Source organism: Dipodomys merriami, unplaced genomic scaffold (genome assembly GCF_024711535.1).
Source record: "Dipodomys merriami isolate MVZ:Mamm:240054 unplaced genomic scaffold, mDipMer1.0.p SCAF_1, whole genome shotgun sequence".
NCBI lineage: Eukaryota > Metazoa > Chordata > Mammalia > Rodentia > Heteromyidae > Dipodomys > Dipodomys merriami.
The window spans coordinates 130,379,300-130,403,351 of NW_027202270.1; the positions used below are offsets into that span (position 1 = coordinate 130,379,300).

The 24,052-nt window shown below is 43.5% G+C and overlaps 1 long non-coding RNA gene across 1 annotated transcript in view; it reads right to left on the reverse strand.

Moving 5' to 3' along the window:
* Nucleotides 1-24,052, reverse strand: part of LOC138832820 (uncharacterized) — a 99,348-nt gene that overhangs the window by 33,950 nt on the left and 41,346 nt on the right. Inside the window, exons 2-3 of the long non-coding RNA XR_011373698.1 lie at nt 11,229-11,401; nt 9,696-9,828 (exon numbers count right to left, since the gene is read on the reverse strand). This is a non-coding gene — a long non-coding RNA (uncharacterized lncRNA). The remainder of the gene's footprint in view (nt 1-9,695; nt 9,829-11,228; nt 11,402-24,052) is intronic.

The window sequence follows — 24,052 nt, forward strand, 5'->3', positions numbered from 1 at the left end:
GGGAGACGAGGGGGAGGAGGAGGAAGAGGGGGAGGAGGAGGAGGAGGAAGAGGAGGAGGAGGGGGAGAAGAAGAACAAGAAGAAGATGACCACAACAAGGGCAATGAAGGAAGATCCTCCCATAAACACTAATATCTTTTGTTTTATTTTGTTTTTAACACTAATATCTTAACGCTTTGTAATGAAAATGTCTTCTAAAAATCTTTCTTTCTCTACCTCCATGTTTAGGGATTGTTGAGTTTTAAGTACCATAATTTTTGCCCTGAAATCACTGAGTTTATTACCTTAATTTAGATTTTAAAAGTTACAAGGTCAGACCCATGTTTAGAGGGAGTGAAAAAGAGAGGAAAACCTAGGTTTCCAGGAGACACAGAGAAGCTGATGAGCAGAAGATAAGATGGAAGGAGATATGCTATGGAATGTAAGGTGGAGCTGATGGTAGACAAGAAGAAAGCTAAGCAAGTCAGTGTCATTCCAAGACTCAGACATTGAAAGTTCAAAGCACTGTGACCTGTCATTTTAACAGTGTATTAGCTCTTACACATTTTTTAAAGCTTTTGACAAGTTGTAACGGTGACAAATGTCCATCACAAAATTGGTCATCATAATCTTGTTTGGTGACACTAGGGTTTGAAGTTGGGGCCTTGTGCTTCTCAAGCAGGTGTGCTACCATTTGAACCATTGTTAAGTACATTCACATTGTCAGTTATCTCCAGGGAGGAGTTCCACATAACTTTTATGGGGACCTTGTGATCAGTTTCCTAGTTCCTGCTGTCTCTTAAGTCTAATGGGTTTTCCTTGAGAAAATATCTTCTCTTCCAAGAGAAGACATTGGTCAGCTGATACGGTAACAGTCTCAGGAAGGAAGAATTTGGCTCAACATGAGAAAGAACGATCTATGTTTAGATTGGACCAAGAGGGACAGGAGGCTCCCCCCTCCTCCCCCCAAGCTGGCTTTGAAGGTGGGAAGACTAGGGAAGAGGAGCCTGAGGCCACCTGTTGGGCGAGTTTAGGAAGGGATTCCTGATCTGGGTGGGAGCGAGACCTCTGGGCTTGCTTCCAACTACCAGATCCCAGAGTTGAGATGACTAAAGGCTTGCCATAAACTCGGATTGAGAATTTCAGATGAGAATGCTAGATTTGACTGTTTAAGTAGTCACTCTTAAAACCAAGCCTTGACAGATTTGGTCCTTTCCCGGAGCATTTCTCTGCTGTTTTATCCTAAACTATGGAGAAATAATTAACAACAGGATATTTGGTTTTGGGCCCGGTACAACCAGTTATTAGGCAAGCGATGCCGGCAGGAGACCTTCACCATCAGCCAGCTCTCATTTACAAGGGCTCTGCTGGTTTCAGGTTTGCTTCATTCCAATCTGTTTTTCGAATGACATCCAGAAAAAAAAATTCCACTGAGCATGCTACTTTCTCTCCCATTAAAAAAATTCTTGCCTAGTGCTGGTGGTGACTCATGCCTATAATCCTTGTGACTCAAGGAGGCTGAGATCTAGAGGATTACAGTTCAAAGCCAGCCTGGGCAGAAAAATCCAAAATAACCAGCAAAAAGCAGGGCTGAAGGCATGGCTCAAATGATAGAGCACTAGTTGAGCAAGCCAGCATTCAAACCCCAGTACCAGCAAAAAAGGAAAAAAAAAGTTCTTCTGTTGGCTCCTCTTCATTTCCAGACCACCTGCTGTCTCTTTACTTCTCTCACTATTCTCCCCCTCAAACTCTAATCTTAACTAGGTGGAATTAATTTTCATTCTCCTATCCTTATTTATCTGGCTCCTACATATTTTATTCTATCAATGGAGTGCATTCATGCAGTGGAATAGTATACAGTCATTAATGTGATTGGAGTAACACACTTCTGCAGAAGAACTGCAAACTCTGTCATTTACTGAAAGAAGCATCATGCATCAGTGGTCTCCAGAATAGGGAGAGTATCAGGCAATAGATTGAAGTAGGGAAATAAAAGACCAGAATTTCTGTTTGCTTTTACTTTAAAGTGAATAGAAACAGAAATCCATTTATATAAATTGAGCAATGCTAGTCCAAAAATTGAAAATGTTCCCAAATCTAAAACTTTGTAGCTACTGACGTGATGCTCCAAATAGAAAATTCCACACTGACCTCATGTTGCTGGGTCACAAGTCAAAATGCAGGCTCATTATAACCATGGCAAGAAATGACCTTGGGGCCATGTGCACGTGGCACATGTGAGGCATAAAGAATTTCATCTTTATATTTGGGTCCCATTCCCCGGAAATCTCCTTATGCATATGCAAATACTCCACAGTCTGAGAACACGTCGAAAGCATTTCAGAGACATCTACTCAACCTGTATATGTATTGGAATTAATTATCTATAAACAGATTTTTAACCGATAAGGTTTGCATCAGCAAAGCCTAGGCCTGTTCATTTTTTGAGAGGGTATATGTGTATGCTAAAAAGCGGAATGTTAGAAGAGTTGACAGGAGAATGGCTGTGTGAGCTCTGAGAAGAACTGCCTGTCTGGGGTGAGGAATAAGAATTACTCATCCTGAATATTCTTCTGCTCCTGATAGGTGGGTCACATTGCTCACCCTCCTTTCTATTTAGAACAGTATGCATGCAACTTCTCTACTCCAGATCCTTGCTCCTTAACCCAGCACCAGCAGTGCAGGTGTCCCTAAGTGACTCAGGTTAGGACACAGAGCGGCCCAGACCCCCCTGACCTACTGGATGAGAACAGACATTTAGTAAGATACCTGGGTTACTGTTCATATACATAAAGTCTGAGACACTCAGTTCCTGATATTATCATATACTTATGATACTACGGTGCTGTTTTCTCTTTCTCTTGTCATTTAGAACTCCATCTCTTAAACCTACATAGCAATTGGTACAGAGTAGACACTCAATAAATGCTTGCAACGTGAAAAATGTGGGCATACTTTCTGAGTGGATATTGTTTGCTTTGGGGAGAGGGCTGTGTCTGAAGCCAGCTGGCTAGGTTCATGGCTAGGTTCCCGCTAACTCTCAGGCCCCAGCAATAAATGTATCTACTGTCTCCTGGTACTATGGACTGTTCCATTTCTTGTTGAAACAATTAGCATGGTGATTAAGAAGGTTTCCCTCCCCCACCCCCTTAAGTCAGAGATCAGAGAACTATTTATTTGGTGGCTTATTTAGGTTAGGATGTTGGAAGCATCCCAGAAAGTCTTTTAAAAAAATAGAGTCAAGGAGAATGGAATTATATTAGGCCTGGCTCATTGTATAGAACAGAGAAGTGGTCTGGATCAAAGTCTGAAATGTATTATCAGAAAGGGAGTGATAAAGGGAGACAGAGAGGGAAAGAATGGAAAACAAAGAGAACAGAGAATGTCTGTGGGAAAAAAGAAAATTCCCCCAGCAGCACCAGGCCCCACAGACAGGAAAGAGAAGAGGAATTTGAGAGTCCCATCAACTACTCAGTGCCTGTTAAGTACCGACTGAATTAAGTACAGATACGGTAGGCTGACACTGAAAACTTGCCATGTGATTTCTGAATTCACTGAGCAATCACTCTTCCTATTATCCCTTTGGGTGCCCCATGCCACCCAAATAATATTACTTCAAGCTGATCTTACCCCAAGCTGATCTTGATCATTGCTCAAAATGCCCCTTTGACCCACATGGTCACCTTGACTATCACCTAGAAAAATTCCACTCATCTTTCAAAGGTGCTTCCAAATGGTCCTTCTTCCTACAAGACTTCTATTTCTTCTCATAGATAGCCAACTTTCTCTTTTTATAGCAAATTTTCTTTGTCACTTTAATCATCAAATCTAGATCTTTGTGTACTTATCTCTTCTAACTCAAATGCAAATGCCACAACTTCCCGGAGCAGAGTCCCCAAAAGTTCAGGTCAATGCACATGATATTTATTGGACATGATAGAAGAAAAACACTTAGTTGATTAAATCATCATTGAAACTGATTTGTAGTATACTGGAAGGATTTCCTTCTTTAAAAAGTTACTTCTCAGCTGGACGCTGGTGGCTCACACCTGTAATCCTAGCTACTTAGGGGGCTGGGATCTGAGGATGAGTGCTAGCCTTGAGCAAAAAAAAAAAAGCACCCAGGACTTGAGTTCAAGTCCCAGGATCAGCACATTAAAAAAACAAACAAAAACTTCTCACTGTATTAAAGAACTCTGAGGTTATTCACTATCAAGAGGAAATCAGTTTCCTTTCTCTGGGCATCTCAAGTTCTCAGAGAGGTCCTCCTCCATCTCCCTCTGCAGGTAACTTCCCTTAAACCTGTGTTTCACATAGAATAAACACAGTAGGCCACTGTCATACTTTACCTTGAGTTTCACTCTTTTTTTTTTTGTTTAATTTGTGTTGGGTCTTCGTCCGTCTCACAAAAGACGGGGTTCGAGGAAAGGTAAGTGCAGCGCTCGCCCGTTCCCTAGCCTCCCTCAGCCCGGGAGACAATCAGACACAGCGGGGAGCCAAATCCAGCAGGTAGAAAACTCGTTTATTGACAGAGAGCAGCCCCTTTTAAAGCCAAAAAGGGCGGGTGGCATGGCAAGGGAGGAAGAGGAACCAATCACTGTGAAGGTCACACCCTATCATTCACCTGAGCCTTCACGGGCTGGTTAGGCACTGATGGGAAGGTCAATTGGGCTCTGCCCACTCCACTCTCTCCCAGCGCCATCTTTGCGGCCCATGTGCTCTGCAAATTTGGTCAGTCGTGGGGCCTGAGCTCTGGGCCTGGGCGCTGTCCCTCAGCTCTTCAGCTCAAGGCTAGGGTTCGACCACTTGAGCCACAGCGCCACTTCCGGCTTTTTCTACTTATGTGGTACTGAAGAATCAGGGCCTCATGCATGCATGACAAGCACTCTGCCACTGAACCACCCTCCCAGCCCGAGTTTCACTCTTGGTCTTCTATACTCTATGAGCTTTGAAAAATGCACAAGATTATATAGTACCCACTAGAGTACTATACAGAATAGTCCTAGAAACCACTGGTCTTTCCTTTTCTTTTCTCTTCATTTCTTTCCTCTCCTCTGTTCCTCTTCCTCCTTTTGTCTCCTTACCCCCCTTTTCTTCCCTCACCTCTTCTCTCTTCTTATTTCTCTCTTCCCTTCCCTTCTCTTCCCTTCCCTTCCCTTCCCTTTCCTTCCCTTCCCTTCCCCTCCCCTCCCCTTCCCTTCCCTTCCCTCTCTTTTTCTCTTTCCCTGTTCTTTTCTGCAGTGGGGTTTGAACTCAGACCTCAGCTTTCCAGGCAGGTGCTCCCCACTTGAGCACCCCCCCCCCCCAGCTCACTGATCTTTTTTACTGTCCTGTAATTTTGTATTTTCCAGAAAGTTGCATAGTTGCATGCTTCTAGTTTGGATAAAGATAAAGCTTCTGTGCACATTTGTGTGCAGGATATTGCCTAGACAATATAATAGGTCAATGGTTAGCTTTTTTTTTTTTTTTTTTTGTCAGTCGTGGGGCTTGAACTCTGGGCCTGTCCCTGAAGAGCTGTCCCTCAGCTCTTCAGCTCAAGGCTAGTGCTCTACCACTTGAGCCACAGCGCCACTTCCAGTTTTCTGGTGGTTTATTAGAGATAAGAGTCTCACAGACTTTCCTGTCCGGGCTGGCTTTGAACTGTGATCCTTAGATCTCAGCCTCCTGAGTAGCTAGGATTACAGGCATGAGCCACCGGCACCCGGCTAATGGTTAGCTTTTTAAGAAAATGCCATTTTCCTTGCCTCTGCCATTACTCTCATATTGAATACCTGAGCATCATAGAAATTGGTGGAATAGAACATTGTTAGTCCTCTAAATCCACACTGATCCTTCTAGAACATTTTCTATACTTTAGTACAGTCATACTATTGGTTATAATACAAAGTTCTGATCACCATGATCATACCATTTCTGTGGGAATACATGTTAGAGTTACAAATGAAAAAAACTTAAGGTGGAATTTAACCTCCTATGTTTTAGATACACAGTGTTCCCTTCAAAGGCTCATGCATTTCATTGTCCTTGATGAACTCGGTGTTGGGTGGTAAGGCTTGGGGAAGTGTTTGGCTCCTGAGGGATCTTTCTTTATCAGTAGATTTATCCTTTCATGGATTCATAATCTGGTGGCATTACTGGGAGGGGGTAGAAAGTATGAGGAGGAGAACATGGCCTGGAAAGATGCGTCATCTCACTCGCCTCTCTCTGTCTCTCTCTGTCTCTTTCTCTGTCTCCGTCTCTGTTTCTCTGTCCCCCTCCTCTGTTTCTTGGCTTCCTGGCTATCATGAGATAAATATCCTCCTTCTCTGTTCTGTCTCATCTCAGGCCCATTATTTTCAGTTTATTTCCAGATGCAAATAAATCTTCCTTCTCAGTTATTCTTTTCAAGTATTTGTCACCCCAGTGAGAAACTAACACACAATTCTGTGTGTTAAACTGAAGCCACCTATAGCCCAATAAGTACAGGAAGAACATTGAGTGCTTTGTACTCACAACTGCAGTAAAAGAGGCAGGCTAGGCAATCAGGGCAAAGACTCTCCCATAGAGGTTCTGTATCACTTACCATGGCCTTGAGCAGGCCCCTAACCATCAAATCATATCACCATGGCCTTGAATGGTCACTTGCGTGGGCCCCTGGGCATCAGGTCATGGTCCATCGCTTGGAAAGACCTGCATGTAAACCGTGGACTAGTTGGATCCTACAGGTATGCCCAGGAAGGGCACCTAGTCAGAGAGGCAAAACAAGCACCAAGACTTTGAGCAAGTTGCATGGACACTTTGGGTATTGGCATTGCTATGGCCCACGGGCTGTTCAATGTATCTTTCTCCTAGATATACATTAACCCCTGCACATCACCCCCCCCCGCCCCCACCCAGGCAGTACTCTTCCTGAGACCACTTCTGCCTAACAGGAGCGCTGCTTATCTTTCCATTCAATGAATCTTTGTCATTTTACTCTACCTCTCTGTCTGTGGACTCATTCTTCATGACCATAGAAACCACGCATCTGATACAGGTGTTGCAATTTATTGGGATCACTAGACTGAAGCAGGAGTGTGTGTGGAAAGCTACACCACTTACAAATGCATATTTACAGACATTACTAAGTGTGCATGTGGGAGGGAGAGGAAGAAAGCATTGTTACAGTTCACCCAGTATTCAGATTCAAACCTCTGTCTTCTAAGAATCTTGGCTCTTAGAGGCTTTAAGTGTTAAATTTCCACAAGGACACATGCACCTCCATGTTTATTGCAGCACTGTTCACAATAGCTAGGATATGAAAACAACCCAGATGCCCCACCACAGATGAATGGATCCAAAAATTGTGGTATCTATACACAATGGAATATTATGCAGCCATTAGAAATGACAAAATAATGGCATTTGCAGGGAAATGGATGGAGCTAGAAGAAATCATGTTGAGCAAGGTAAGCCAAGAGCAAAGAGACAAACGGTACGTGGTCTCCCTGATAAGTGGATGTTGAATCCAAAATGTTAGGTGATATGACAAAATTAATAGGACTTAAGAAACAAAGAACTTCCACTCATCTGGTGGAACCACTACTAAATAACCCCATGCTGCTGATCACATGTATGGTATATATGTATACACCGTTATATGTTATAGACCGTAATAGACAATTTGCTCCAGGAAAGTTAGAATGAGTTTGTGACTTTAAATGAGAATCACTATCCCACAATACTGTGAAATTTGGGAAATTATGTAATCACTTAATCACAATTAAAAACAAAAAAACAAAAAAAACGCCAGAAAGCTAGAAGTGGCGCTATGGCTCAAGTGGTAGAGCATGAGCCTTGAGCTGAATTGTTCAGGGACAGCGCCCAGGCCTAGAGCTCAAGCCCCATGACTGACAAAAAAAAAAAAAGGAAGATCTTTCATGCGATTGTTTCTAACATATTTATAAGGTTATGTCTTTGTTGCTTTGTATGACCCTCCCTCATGGTATAACCCCTGCTTTCACTGTATTTGATGTTGGTATATGTGGAGGGGAAGGGAAAAAACAAATTGTTAAAACAGGGATACAGGAGGACCCATTGCAACAATGAGATGTACAAGTCGTTATGTCGAAAAACGCACTTTACAACTTTGGTGGGGGGAGACAGGCGGCGGGGGTGGGGTGGGGGGGAGCAGCCTATCAGCCTAAAGAATCTTCTATAGAATTCCAGAAGAAAGTTGTCTAGCTCACAAGGCAACTAAGCCAGTCAGGCAGGGGCAAATTTCCCAAAACTCTGAGGCAGTGGTTTTCAACCCTGCTGTACATAAAAATTATCAGAGATCTTTGAAAACCTTCCAGAACCTGAGTTCTGCCTCAAACCAATTAAGCTAAATTCTCTGGTGTTAGGCCCAGGCCATGTAGAATCACTAAGGTGATTTTAATCTGCAATTTGGGCTGAAAAGGCCTACTCTACGAGTGTGAGACTCAGCCTTCTCCCTCTTCAGGTGTGATGCTAGCACCTAATAAGCTTATCTGAACATGGATCCCACACACACTCCTACAGAGCAGGCTGCTTATAGATACTTTCTTCTATGACATTACAGGCACCTGATGCACTAGACGAGCTCCAGATTGCCTTTTTAATAAACAACATTCTCTCTTTCAAGAGAGGAGGAGGCAGAATTGTGATCCATTGAGATAATTGAAGTAAATAATGGTAGACATAGATGACAAGGAGTTCTTCCACATACCCCTTAAGTGCTCCTTTAAGAAGAAATACAATTTTTTTGTGCTAAATCTTCCCCACTTTGGAATTATCTATAAATTCCTAAATTAACTTGTACTTGTTGAGATATTTCTTATTGTGGAGAAATCAGTCCCTCCCTTCATTCTTTTCTCTCACATCTGGTTTTTTTTTTTTTTTTTGTTGGTCGTAGGGTTTGAACTCTGGGCCTGGGCGCTGTCCCTCAGCTCTTCAGCTCAAGGCGAGCGCTCTACCACTTGAGCTACAGCGCCACTTCCGACTCACATCTGTTTTTATTCCTCTGCTTTAAAAAGTTTTTGCTACAGTTGTAAGAGCAAGGGAGAAAGTCCTTGGTGTGTTCGCAAAGAACATCAGAAGTCTTATCAAATCAGGAAATTGATCCAACTAAAACCAGGCACAGTGGCATACCTGTAATCCCAGCTACTTAGAAAGCACAAGTAGGAGAGTGGCAGTCTGAGGCTGGCCTGGGCAAAAGCTCAAAATCCTATTAAAATCATACTAAACCAAAAGGGATAGGGAGAGTGTTGGAGATGTGGCTCAAATGGTACAGCACTTGCCTAGCAAGCACAAGGTTCTGATTTCAATGCCCAGTAACACACACACACACACACACACACACACACACACACACACACACACACACGTGCGCACGTACATACACTCCACACACACAACAGTATTTATGGTTCATTCAACAGCTACATGAGGGACAAACCTGTAAATATTAGTTTCCTCTCACACAGATTGGTCAAAATCTATGTTACCTATAGAGGAGGCTCCCATTTATGGAGACATGGCAGACAGTGAAAGACCAAGGTGGATTTCAAATGAGCCAAGGATGCAAAATGGGCCAGGCCAAATGAGGAAGTGAGTCACGCCAGAGAAATGGGCCAGATAGAATACAGATCTGAAAACCATGTGCCTAGTGTTTCCTATGAACCACAGGCCACGTACAGTTCTTGTCTCTGCATAATTGAGGAGTGAGGGACACTGACCTGCTCCAAGCACTGGGGTGGTTTCTTCTGCGATCTGCACGTGTGCTCCACCCCTCAGGGCCAGGGAAGCTGGTACAGAGTGCTGATTGTTTTCTTCCTCAGTCCGCAGGTGGGGGCTGTGACTCCACTGGCTCTGCAGAGCAGGGAAAGTGAGGAAGGTGAATATCTGAGGAAATGGGGGAGGGGTGGGAATGGGGGAAGGAAGATGGTGGAGGGGGGGGTAGGCTGGTATGGAGAGGACAAGTGGAAGTGAGAATGATTGGCAGGACAGGTGTGCTGATACATATCCCTACTTCTGAGGTCATTTTGGTAATTCATTTACTCTTATTAGATCTGGCCTCATTTGTGAGCGAGGCAAAGCTTGAATGGGCCACAGAAGGTCGGCTCTTGGGTTTAGAGGGAAACTGTGGCCTTCATCACTTGCTGGCCATGCAGCTGGATTCACTGTTACCCAAAGAACAAGCACTCGGGACCTGCATTCAGTCGATGCCATCATCATAGCAGAAGACAGATGGCCTTTGACATCAGTGCCATCTGTTGGGTTTGTCTGCTCTGTCGGGCTGCACTGACAGGCCAGCTTTGTGGGAGTGGAGGGACTTGTTGGGCCTGTAGGGACGGTCTGAGAGGGGCTGGAACACATTTACACTGGCAGAAAGATGACAGAAGAGGAGAACGGAGACAGGAGCCTCAGTTCCGCACACATAATCTTATCTGTGAGGAGTTGGACTTTCCATTTCTCCAGAACTTGTCTTTAGGATTCTGACAATAAAACAATTACAAGACTATGCAGAAGCATACTGGTAGGGGGATATACCAGGCATGTACAACAGCTGTTCTTATTCTTTGCATGTCCTGCTCCTCCCTCATCCATTTTCCACACCCCTCTTTTTCCTGTTTGGCTTCCTGTTGAGTTTCGCCAAGGTTAAGAAGAGAGAGATTGAGAGGAGTGAAAACTGGAGTCTTTGCTACCACATCTACTTCTACCAACTCTAAGCCGGAGTCATTTGTCTTAGACTTTCTGAGCGCCCCACTTATTGCCATGGTACCTACCTCTCACAGGATGGCCCCTTTGAAGGAACTCACAGGGCAAGGGGTGTGTGGTAGAGGTGGCACTACAGAAACAAAGCAGCCACTATGGTCTCTCAGGTAGTCAACAGCCAAACCAGCTCGCTCTGATACTGAACCCCTTATTGTTTCTACCGAAATGTCTCATTTCACTATGTTGGCCAGGTCTTCTGCCCTGTATTGAGCCTTAGCTACCATGGTTAAAATGCTACCAGGAGGGAACACCAGGCTGTGGTAGAAAGTGCCAAGCTGAGACAGCAAGGAGGGAGATCTCTTCCTACAGGCAACCTTACTTTTCTACACCTATTAATTCTCTGTTACAATTCTTCTCAAAGGCCAGGGTGGAGAGCCGAGGGAAAGGCTGAACTGAAGTGCCCTTGTCCCACAGCCGTTTACCAGGACCAATCCACGTGCGGTTTGTTCTGTTCCTTTCCCTTGGTGACATGTATCCCGGCCCTGTTTGCTTACCTGTGAATGGTCATGTGGCTTCCGCGTCCTGCAGGAGAAGACTCCATTGTCTGCTGAGTCCGTTTGCCACACTAAGAGATTGTTTTAGGCATGGGAATGCTTCATGCAAGTCTGACTGACAAGATGAGAACAGTAGTTGAAGAAGAAACTTCCTGGGAAGGAATTCCTTGCTCCTAAGAAGATACAGAAGTGAGGAGCTTTGTATTTTTTTCTGACTTTAATTCTGTTGTCTACATTGATGCCTAAAATTGCAGAATCCATGAGGAGAGGTATTCTGAGAGCATACTGCTCAAAGGATGAGAAAGAGAGGGAAGGGGAGAATGGAGGATTTGCTCACAGCACTGGGATCCTGATTTAAATAACCCACCTTGCCCTATCTCACCTGATGTCATGCTTAATGATATTCCTATAATACTTGGAGAATTTAAGCAGACTCCTGTGAATTGAGCTCCTTTCTGTGGAGTCCTCTACTACTAGAACCAAAAGCATAGTGACAATAGATGGTGTGTCTTCTGTTCACTTTGAATATCCTGTTGTCTAAGGGGATGATTTTGTTCTTGTCATTTGGATCCTATTAGTCTGCTGCCTCTGTCTAAACCACTATGTAGCTATGGCAACATACCTTACAAAAAGAACAGTTGCTGGGCATTGGTGCACATACCTGTAATCCTAGCTACTCAGGAGACTGAGATCTGAGAATCAAAGTTCAAAGCCAGCCTGGGCAGGAAAGTCTGTGAGACTCTTATCTCCAATTAACTACCAAAAATTAAAAAAAAATCCATAGATGGTGCTGTAGCTCAAAGTGATAGAGCACAAGACTTGAACATAAAAGCTCAGGGACAGTACCTAGGCCCTGAGTTCAAGCTCTAGGACACACACACACACACACACACACACACACACACACACACACACACACACACACGCATGCATGCACGCACGCACGCACGCACAGAATGCAAAAGAGTAGTAGATGCTCCAGACTTTCTTTGTTCTGAATCTATAGCCATGACCCCTCCAAACCAACCTTCTCCAGTTTTCAGCTGCTGTAACTAGTGTCCCCCAATGTTCACCTTTCACTCTTCCTCAGGGTGGACCTGAGCACTGCCTCCTCTCATACAGCTTTGACTTGACATTGGTCAAAATTCAGGGTCTCCACAATGCTGTATTCCCTTCACATGACTTTGGTCAATGTCCCTAGAAACTTCCCCTCTCATTTTGTAGCTCCATGCTATCCCATTGACTCAAAATTGGGTCATCTCAAGATATTTGTTTCCTCTCCTTTTCATTTTAGTTTTTCTTTTGGGCTTTCCTGCCATCATACCTGTTCACCCAGACCAGATTTATCTGATAATGGAGACTCCTTAGTTTCTCTATTTGCAGTGGTTCAAAGTTCTCTTCCTTTTAGTTCCGCATTATCATCAACTCTGTTTCAAGGAGGGTTGCCTCTCTGCAGTGCAGACTTCATGGAGAATGCCAGCTGCAGCTGTTACCAGGGAAGAGCTCTCTGCATAGCCGTCTCTGCCCCTTCTCTGTCACACAGGTGGTTTTAATGGGAAGAAAAGCATTCTCAGACTGGAATTACTATGGACCACCTTCTCAGCCCCAAGTTGAGCAGCTAGGGTTTTGGTTTGTTTGTTTTTTTTTTCTGTCCAGTGTTTCAAGCCTATAACCTAAAGACTAAATTAGGAACTGAGAGGTATGCGAAAATGCACCCAAAGTCTCCTTGCCCTTATTTTAATAGGAGATGCCTGCCTACCTCAAAGATCCCTTCCAGCTCTTAAATTCCAGGCTTCCAAATAAGACAGTAAAATATTCAACTTTGTGGATTGCTAACAGATTCTTGGGCTGGAACACAAGCCACCTCCAACATCCCTGATTGGGTAACAATGTAAAGTACAATGGTATAACATGTGAAATGCATTGTCTTTCTTTTTTAAAGATGCATTTTATAAAAACTCCTTAATTAAATCAGGCTTGAACTTCCTGTGGCATAAAACCAAATAGAATTACACGAATGCTAAAAATGTAAATGTTTCCCAGATACTACTGCCTGATATATTCTTGGGAACATTTGAGCCTATAGACTTGCATGCACATACTGTGACGATAAAGCAGAGCATGGGGTTCAGGCATTAGCGATATAAATGCTTACAGGAAATGTTTTTAATTTCTCACTTTCTTATGATTGTAAACTAGCTTTGGCTTTGGACTCCTAGAGGGTGCGACCTGGGAAGATCTGTAGAAGAAGATCATGGGTTCATTCTCCAGATGAGCTGAAAAAGGATGCTAAGAGGGATAAAAAGACACAACTCCAGGACACTCAAAATACAAATAGAGCTGGGGCCAGGTTCTGTACAACACACCAGGGTCACATGTCAACGTTAACTAGTACTGGCCTATGTATTGAGATCCAGAGCCAAAGAACAAACACTATCCCAGCGGCTGGGATATCCAGGTCAGTCTTTGATTTGCTTTGTCCCTCATTCTGAATGGATTTCTGGAGAAGTCCGGAACTGTATGCTTTAGCAGCGTGTGCCTAAGGAGCCTGGGAGAAGGAAGGGAATCTCACCCTTTTCCCTTAGTCTTGAGCCCCTTCCTGTAAGCCCAACCCTATCCTGACTCAAACAGTTCTGCCTCTTCTACAGCTTCATTCTCAGCCTCATTCCTTCCAGACGCTTATTTCTTCTTATTCATTCATAACATATCTAGGCACGGCCTGGTGACACCGCTGCTCATCCATCTCCCTGTTTGGTGGCAGGTTAGAGACCATCCTTTGGCATGGAACACTTATTTTTCTTTTCTTTTCTTTCTTTCTTTTTTTTAATTTAAAGGAAAGTAGTCAGCCCTCCATCACCATGAGGAAAACCGTATTAGGGGACTCTGTTCCCCCAGTGTGCAGACTCTAATATTGGGGCCTAGTCTGTCTCTGCCTTGGTGCTGTTGCTAGGCAGACTTGTTACTGACACACATTTTCTCCCTGCTAAGTTGAACTGTCTCCCCCCCTCCCAACTTCATTATGCCTGCAGCCGGAGCTCTGCTGTAGAGGATGCCATGCCAGACACTCTGATTCATGCGCCTAAAATATCAACCGGCCTGGGTTTGCAAGTGATGCGATAAATCTGGAAAACATAAATCAGATCATCAGATGCTGTATCTATTCGTGCACACAGGCTGCAGTGGGCATGGTGAAGTGCCCTCCGACTCTTTGGGGGCTCCATCTTAAAGAAGGTTAGAGGGGACAGACAGGGACAGGTAGGTGAGGGAGACAGGAAATGACATGTGGAAGAGGTCTTAAAACCATCCACAAACAGCGAAGATGGAGTCAGCCTCAGAGACCAGGAAGAGATTGGGGAAAGGAGGCCCCAGTGTTGGGGAATCTTCTAATGTAAAGAACTTGGGCTGAGGCATGAGCTAAGTTTGGACATCAGGAAGAAGTTGGCTTCAGTTTCAGTAAGAACCCCATCAGGATGGAAAATAGAACATACCAAATCTGGCAGCCTGAATGACTCCTCAAAGAGCACTCTGGCAAAAGCCAACCAACAGGCTCTTCCTTTAGTGAATAGAGATTGAGCCACTTGATCACTTCCAAAGCAAGGAGGAATTCAAGCCATCAGATCCTAGCTATGTTGACGTACGTCTGGGGGCAGCTGACTTGTTCACAAATTACCATGCTCTGACATGCCAGGATGCTTAGCTCAAAAGGAGTTTAGAGCTAAGCATTAGTGGCTCATGCCTGTCACCCTAACTACTTAGAAGGCTAAGAGGAGGAAGATCAGGGTTCAGGCAGCCCCAGGCAGAAAAATCCAGGAGACTATCTCAGCAGAAGAAGCTGGGTGTGGTAGTACATATCTGTCATCCCAACTATGAAAGGAAGCCTGATCTAGGCAGAATGTAGTCTGGGCAGTAAGACCCTTTCTAGAAAAAAAAAAAAAGGTCAAAAGAGGACTGGAAACATAATTCAGTGGTAGAGTACCAGCCTAGCAAGTGTGGGGCCTGGTATCATCAACACGATGTAGTTTAAAATCATGTGAAAGGAGGGAGGCTTCCTTTCTAACCTTCAGGCATTGCTTTGCTAGGGCCAGGTCATGCTGGGCACTATAACCCTACCTGAACTCAGATAAGACTCTGGGGCTTTATGCCTAGGGACTCGGGAGTGGGAGGAAGAGGGGTAAGGTGGGAGTTGCCATTCAGAAACCGTTTGGGACATAAGTATAAGGAAATTAAGCAGCAATGTCCCACCCCCAAATGCCCACTAGCTACATCAGGTGGGCCAATAAACACCCAAGAACAGATGGAAAGGCGTTAGGACCAAAGGCTCCACCTGACATCCTAGTGCCAGGTAGGTGAGCCAGCTGACCTTGTTTTCAGTGAGACTATCAATGTATAGCTATGTGAGACATTGAGAAATTAATTGTAGCACCCCCCTCTCTCTCCCTCTCTTTCTCCCCCTTCCCCCCTCTCTGTCTCCTCTGACCTAGAAACAAAAACAAAGAACAAATAATTTCCTCCTTTCTTTTCAAGGAAAGGTAGCCAGGGCTTTGCATTCTCAGGCCTGGGTGCCCTGACCCTAGGCAGGGAATTTCCAGGTCTTTGTGAGTCAGGCCTGGGGGGTAGGGTTGGGGCAGGGCGGGGAGGAATTAAAAATGCTTCCAAGGAGGGAAAGGGGTAGAGGTTTTTGCTGTGGGAGTGAGAGCATGTCAAAGCCTGACCCAAGGAGGGAGTTAGATCCTGGGCACATGGAAAACAAGAAAGGATGCGGCTTGTGGAATTCTCCACGTGGTCAACCCCTCTCCTTCATGCCCTGGCCAGATGAGAGGTGGCCGGGAATACTCAGGGTCCCAGACACTGTTGTAGCTTTCAGAGCTAGGCTAAAGGTCCTCTTAGAGCCCCTAGGGATGTACAGAGGAGCCAAGATAAACAGAGGCTTTGAAGAGCCAAACCAGCCACATGATAAGAATGACCCACCACTGACTGCCAGACAGCAAGCTGCTGAGTGAGTTGACCTTGAGCTGTGCCAGGCCCTTGGTAAATACATTTATATGACCTCTGTCTTCTTTTTATAAGTTGGTCTCCCCTCATCCAACAAACCCAGATGGACTGACACAATACACATGGATTCCTAGTTCATGAGCATTGTCTATTCTCTCTACCTGGGCCAGGGGGATGGTTATACAACTGTGCGCCCTTTGAATGCCACCTACTACAAATGAGCCCACACGTGTGGGTACTGGGAGAAGCCATGTGTTGCAAATGCTGACAAGAAGCATCAGCTTGGGGGCTGGGAAGGTGGCTCAAGTGGTAAAACGCTTGCCTTGCTTGCATGAGGCCTTGGGTTCGATTCCTCAGTACCACATAAGCAAAAAAGAAAAAAGCCAGAAGTGGCGCTGTGGCTCAAGTGGTAGAGCGCTAGCCTTGAGCTGAACAGCTGAGGGACAGTGCCCAAGCCCAGAGTTCAGGCCCCATGACTGGACCCAAAAATAAATAAATAAATAAAAAGAAGCATCAGCTTGGAGATTGAATGGGGAAAGCTCCTGTTGCTTTCATTGTCAGTCTGCAAATCAACATCTGTACACAGTCAAACTGTGCATTTATAGGGGTCATTCCCTGTTTGCACAGGAAGCTCTGCTGTGTTCTGTATTTATCAGGAACCACACTGTGGAGCCAGGTGAGGTCTCAACTCTGGCCCTCATATCCAGTTGATTTTGGCTTGGCTTTCTAAGTTCAGCTCACTTTCTGGGTCACTTCCCCAAGAAAGACAACACTGCCACACCATGGCCTGACAAATCGTTTGATCAGCTTGTTCAATAATGCTACTATGCCTAAAACTAGTTAGTGGTCTCAGGGATGGGGCCTGTGGATACATCTTTCTTTGATTCACCTTCTAATGTTCATCCATGTGTTCAAGGTTTAACTCTAGCACACTTCACCGAGGAACCCTCAACAAAACCCAGGCAGAAGTCCTTGCCAGTTCTCTGGTTGGGCTCACAGTTTATTTCATGTAGACTATAATTAGTTGCTTACATACCTTTTTTTTTTTTTTTTTTTTGCCAGTCTGGGAGCTTGAACTCAGAGCCTAGGCACTGTCCCTGAGCCTCTTTGTGCTCAAGGCTAGCACTCTACCACTTGAGCCACAGCATCATTTCTGGCTTTTTTGAGTAGTTTATTGGAGATAAGAGTTTCATGGGGACTTTTCTGCCCAGGTTGGCTTCAAACCATGATCCTCAGGTCTCAGCCTCCCTGGATTATAGGCATGAGCCACTGGTGCCCAGCTATATATCTTTTTTACTTATTAGATAGCATATCCCTAAAGAAAAAAAAGTTATGTTTGCTAATTCCCTAAGACAGGTATAAATACAGGTAAGTATTTTTCCTTATGTCACTTACAAAATTCATTCAAAAGGGAACAATGTGCAGATGGGAAACATGAACTAAGGAAAGATCTGGCTTTTAGGAGATCATAAGCCATAGTAAAATTAGGTCATAGTAAAATTGCCTGTGAAAAGCTACATCTAAAAAAAATATGGAGCCATGTGCTAGTGGCTCATGCCTGTAATCCTAGCTACTCACTATAAGGAAACTAGGTCCTGAGGGTAACAGCATAAAGAAAGGGCAAAAAGTTATAATCAACATACCAACAGACTTTATTTGGGAAGGGCAACTAAGTCTTCTTCAACCTGGCTGAAGGGGAAATTGCACCCCCTTCCCTTACAGCTAGGGCTCTTTAAATATTAGACAAAAAGAATGAAGTCAGAGGGGCAGATGGAAGGGGGTGAGATGGAGGTGGGGTGGGTGAGCAATGTTATTTTGTCTGAAGAGTTTCAAGGTCTTAAGTGTATGTGTTCATTAGGGCCTTGGTCTCAGGCTCACTTCTAAGACTGCCTGTACATTCGTTTAAGGGGAAGGGAAGGGGAGATGGTTCAGCAGAGTCTATACCAAAGACAGTTCTAAGATATGGCTAAAAGGGGGAAGGTGACTACTTTAGTCATTTTCCATCACTCAGCTGGCTTAGATTTGAGAAGCAAGGTTTGATACTAGCTCGCGCAGAGAAGTCCATGAGATTCTTATCTCCAATTAACTAGCAAAGAGCTGAAAGTGGAGGTGTGACTCAAGTGGTAGAGCACCAGCCTTGAGCCAAAAAAAAAAAAAGCAAGAGCTCAAGGTCCTGAGTTCAAGCACCAGCACTGGCACAAAAAGAATTCAAATAATATATATATAACATAAAATATATTTTAAAAAACATTAAATTGATCAATTTTGGCACAGTTCTGTGGTCTTAACTATATTTACATTCATGTCTAGTCATCACCACCATCCAATGACACAGAATTTCATCATTCCACACAGAAACTATGCACCCACTAAATAGTAATTCCCTATGCCCTCTTCCCCAGCCTTTGTCAATTACCATAACTGTCCACCTGCAGATTTCTCTCCTCTAGGTAGCTCATGTAAGTAGAATCATTAAAATACATCCTTTTATAATGGGCTTATTAGAGTCTTCAGGGTTTATCCATGCTATAGTACAAGTCCAAACTTCTTTCCTGCTTAAATACTATTCCTTTGTATGTGCATACCACATTTGGTTATGCATTCATCTGTCAACAGACAGATGGTTTCTATCTGTTGAATATTGGACTATCAATGCTTCAAAAACATAGGTATATAAATATCTGTTCAAATTTTTGCTTTCTGTTCTTTTGGGTTTATACTCTGAAGTAAAATTGCTGTATCCTGTTGTAATTGTATATTTAACTTTTACAAATATCTCTACTCTTTTCCATGCTGGTGCTATCTTTTTTTTTTTCTTTTTCTTTTTTTGTCGGTCATGGGGCTTGAACTCTGGTTCTGGGAGCTGTCCCTGCACTCTTTAGCTCAAGGCAAGTGCTCTACCACTTGAGCCACAGCACCACTTCCAGTTTTCTAGTGGTTTATTGGAGATAAGAGACTCAGAGACTTTCTTGCCTGAGCTGGCTTTGAACCGTGATCCTCGGATCTCAGCCTTATGAATAGCTAGGATTACAGGCATGAGCCCCGGTACCTGGCTGGCACTGTTATTTTATGGACCCACCAGCCATGGGTAAGTACGCTCCTTTCTCCAGAGTTTCTCTTACATGGTTTGGCTATGACTGAGTGTGGCCCCCATGGGTTTGCATGCTGGGAGCCTGGTTCTCAGTTTGGTGATGTACTTGGTAGAAAAAGTCATTGGGATGTTGCTGTCCTTTTGGGCTCTGGTTAGTTTTCATGAGAGGGTTGATAGAAAATAGAAGGATGAGACTGACCCCTCCCTGCTCTCTAGTTTCTTTCCTTGGCATAAAATTTCTCTTTCTCCTGCACATGCTTTCATTATGAGGCTATCTGCCATTGTGTTCTGCAGCTGAAGGGACTTTTACCAGAAGTGCACCTGATTTGGGACTTCAGACTCCCAAATGGTGGGCTAAACAAGTCTCTTTTCGTTGTAAAATACCCAGCCTTGCATAGTTCGGTCATGCCAACAGAAAATGAACTAATTAACTCATCAACACGTATTCTTTTTTGTTTGTTTGTTTACTTGCTTTTTTAATCATACCCAATAGCCAGGTACCAATGACTCACACTTGTAATCCTAGCCATTCAGGAGGTTTGAAATCTGAGGATTGAAGTTCAAAGCTAGCTTGGGCAGGAAAGTTCATGAACTTTAACCACTAAAAAGCCAGAAGTGGATATGTGTGGCTCACTCAACTCATAGAGAACTAACCTTCAGCAAAAAAGGTCAGGGACAGTGCCTAGGCCCTGAGTTCAAGCCCCAGGACCAACACACACACACACACACACACACACACACACACACACACACACACACACACACACACACACACACACACACACACACACACACACACACACACACACATTTAACCCATCCTAATGTGTGTAGTATTGCATCGTGATTTTTGACTTGTGTTTCCTAATGACTAATGATGCTGAGCAAATGATACATTTCTTTACTATAAATGATTTAGACTATTAGAGAAATACCTCATAGTCTAAGGAACATTTGGAAAATTCAGAAACAAAAAATAAAAGTGTGAAAAATACAAGGGAAAATCTATTAATTTGATTCTCTAGAGGTAAATGCTGTCAATATTTAAGATATCTTTCCAGTCTTTTTCTCATATAAATAACTTTTTTTCTGGCAAGAATTAACATTCTTAGGAGCAGTTCATCATTTAATCCTGCCCCAAAGAAGACATTTTTTTTGTTCAGTGACTTGTTTTCCAATTTTCCTGAGGGGCTCTACAGAAGGAGAAACTCTATCATTGGTGTGTGGTTTACTACCAAGTTCTGTTTCTGCAGAATGGGAAATGAATGCCCAGGCAATGTGGAAGTATTTGGCCAGAGGAGAATAACGAGAATGTCAGCAAGGGAAGAGAGCTTTGGAGGAAGGAACAGATGTCCGTAGAAGAATTTGATTACATTGCATAATCACACAAGGTCTTCACTAAAACCTTTACTGCTCACCAGCGCATGGCGGAATGTGTCTGCTTACTGAGAATGCCATGCACGTTGCAGGAAGTAGAACAGGCTGAAGAAGAATCACAACAAAGGTTTGCCATGGGGCTGAAATACTCCATATCTATACACATGTGAGAGAACTCACTCACATGTGTGTAGATATGGGCTATAGATTCCATGCATAGTGCTCTGTTAGCACTTTCCTATGCAGTTTAATAACCCAAAGCATCCTTTTGTGGTCAAGGTTGTGAACAAAGTACTAAAAACTTATGATTCCTTCCTGGCTCTTTTACTCTTTTCCCTCATCTGAGGAAAAGTAGATTTGGTGTGTACCATTTCTGGGCCAAAGTTAAAAGAAGCTTGCTCCTTCATTCTCCTCATTCTCTTTTGGCTTAATGAGGGTGCTAGTCAAGGGGCCCAAGGAATGGAGTCATATGAAAAAGAGCTATGTATTGACCATGGTCACTCACAGAAAAGTAAATTTCTTTTATTTTTCTTTCAATCTAAATTCTTTTTTTTAATTTAATTTTTTGTGAACATACTGTACAGAGGGGTTACAATTACATGGGCAGGATAATGCATACATTTCTTATCAAGCATTGCAGCCTCCTCCTTTGTTTACCCTTCACATCCCTTCCCAGCCTCCCCCCTCACCCACCCCCACCCAGAAAAGTAAATTTCTGAAATGTAAGTTTCTATTGTTGCAGCTGGTACATCAGTGGGCACAGTTTAATTGTCTAATTTGTTATATGTATACATGTGTGTACATACACATGCATATGTATAATAGGACTAGCTAAAATCAAGCCTATATGTTCCCTTGTTCCACTCTACCAAGAGGAAAGTATTTTTTCCCACAACCAACCAAAGGCAGCTCAAAGTTCTGTGCTGATTGGTTCATCTCTGAACCAACTTGCATGCTATCAAGGCCTGGATGTCCAAACATGGCCTAGACCAATCAGGAGTAGAGCAGAAGCTAGGCTTTGTCCAATCAGGAGTAGAGCAGAAGCTAGGCTTTGTCCTACAGAAACCGTAGGACTGCTATCAATTATAGTTGTTTCTATATAGAGGCAGATGGGATGGGTTGCTCAGATTTACAGAGGAGAAAAATCACTTGACCTTTGCTTTCTCTGAGATAGAAAAAGTTCTTTGGAGATATTAAGGGAAAGTGAAGTAATTTTCCTCTTATATAAATTGAAATATGTCTTTGGAAAAAAATGACTTTCTGCAAAAAAGACAAGAGGATTGAAACTGTGAATGAGATAAATGATTTAAAGACAAGGACACAGGATTTAACAGCCTGAGGAAAATTAACTGACTTAGAAACAAAGTTCAGATATCTTAGAAATATTTTATAAGAGGCACTTTCACAGTGGGAGGACAGAAAGAAGAATAAGAAAGAGAATGGTATGTCCTGATATCAAGTGTGGAATATCTAAGTTCAGATTTGTTCCTCAGTGACCTCTGTGTCACAGGAATTTCTTACACACTCATCTGTGGAGTACAGACACTGTCTCTGCACTAAGTTTAAGCCAGATGTGCGGATCTCAGCTCCTCAACAAACAGAATAAAACAATTTCATTGGACAGAAGACTAAGTAATGGAGAAAAAAGAAAGGAGGTTAGTTGAGTGCTTGTCTTCTCAGACCACATCAGTCTTTATCTTAGATATGTTTTACTTGTTGGTTCAGAGAATTCAACAAACTGTATTGATTTTTTTTGTGCCAGTCTTAGGGCTTGAACTCAGGGCCTGAGCACTGATCCTGAGCTTCTTTTTGTTCAAGGCTAGCACTCTACCACTTAAACCACAATGTCACTTCTGGCTTTTTCTGATTACGTGGTACTGAGGAATGGAACCCAGAACTTCATGCATGCAGGCAAGCATTCTACCTACCACTAAGTCACATTCCCCAGCCTGTACTGAATATTTTAATGCACACAAAACCCATAAATCTTAGCCTAGGTTCTCTTGGATTGACTAAACCTGTATCTATACAATCTGCACAAACAAAAGAAATTTGCAGAGGTGCCATAAGAATGGCAAGACAGGTATTGAATTTGACATTAATTGTCAGTGCCACCACATAATGGTCTAATTCACCTTCCTTACTGCTCTAGAACAAAAGCATGGGAGTCTGCTCTGATCATTGTTCTGCTTTCCTCCCTCCCCATGTAACCCTCAATATCTGGCTTAATTTCCACTTCTTCTAAGGAAACTTCCTGTACTTCTCTGGCCCTTATTGCCAACTCCTAGATGACAGTGGAGAATAAATGAAGAAAGCAGACTGTAAAGTCACGCTGTAATTGATTCAGATATCAGGGTGCAAGCTGTGTGCCCAAGGAAAGTTAGTCATCCATTGGGTGCCTCAATTCCTCCTCTGAAAAATGGAATGGAATGAGATAATTCAGCAGAATGCCTAGCACTGCGACCAGCTTGATGCAGTGAAGTAATGCCAGTTGGTATTAATATTTTCATAGTTTCCCTCATGTGTTTGGAGCAGTACAACATTGAATGGACAGTCCAATTGGACAGTTCACCAATCATCCCACTTACAGTGAACTGAAGGGGATTTAAAAAAACTTTGCTAAGGCTGAGACCGTAGCTCAGTGATAGAACATTTGCCTAGCATGTACAAGGCCCTGGTTTCAATATGTAATACTACAAGGAAATAACTACGATTTCTTGCTGGCTGCTGGAGGTTTAAGCCTATAATCCTAGCTACTCAGAAGGCTGAGATCTAGAGGGTGATGGTTTGAAACCAGTTCAGCCAGATAATTTATTAGATTCCATCTCCAAAAAATAATCATAAAACAGAGTAGAAACCCATGCACAGCTATGCGTACTGCAGCACTATTTACAATAGCCAAGCCATGGAAACAGCCTAGATACCTTACGATTGATGAATGAATGGAGAATTATTCAGTTATAAAGAAGAATAAAATTATAACATATACATGAAAAAAAATCATCAAAAAGCAGATCTGGGAGCATGGCTCATGTGGGACAGCACCAGCCAAACAGACTGAGTAACCTCAAAGCAGTGACAACAAAATCCAGTCACACACACACACACACACACACACACACGAATGCTTTGCAAAGTGAAGATGGTTGTGGAAGGCCAGGAAGGCCAGTGGCTACAGGATGAGGTGACTGTAGGTGAATCTCTGCCAGAACTGCAATCAGTTCAAGTGACTGCAGAAGACCCCGGTTCTGCTGCGCTCACAGGAGGAGCCTGCACAAGGGCATGACTGGGCGCCGCACACCATTTTCAAGGGCACTGCTATCTGAACTTGTCTGATGCCCATTCAAACATTGCTGTAGGTTCT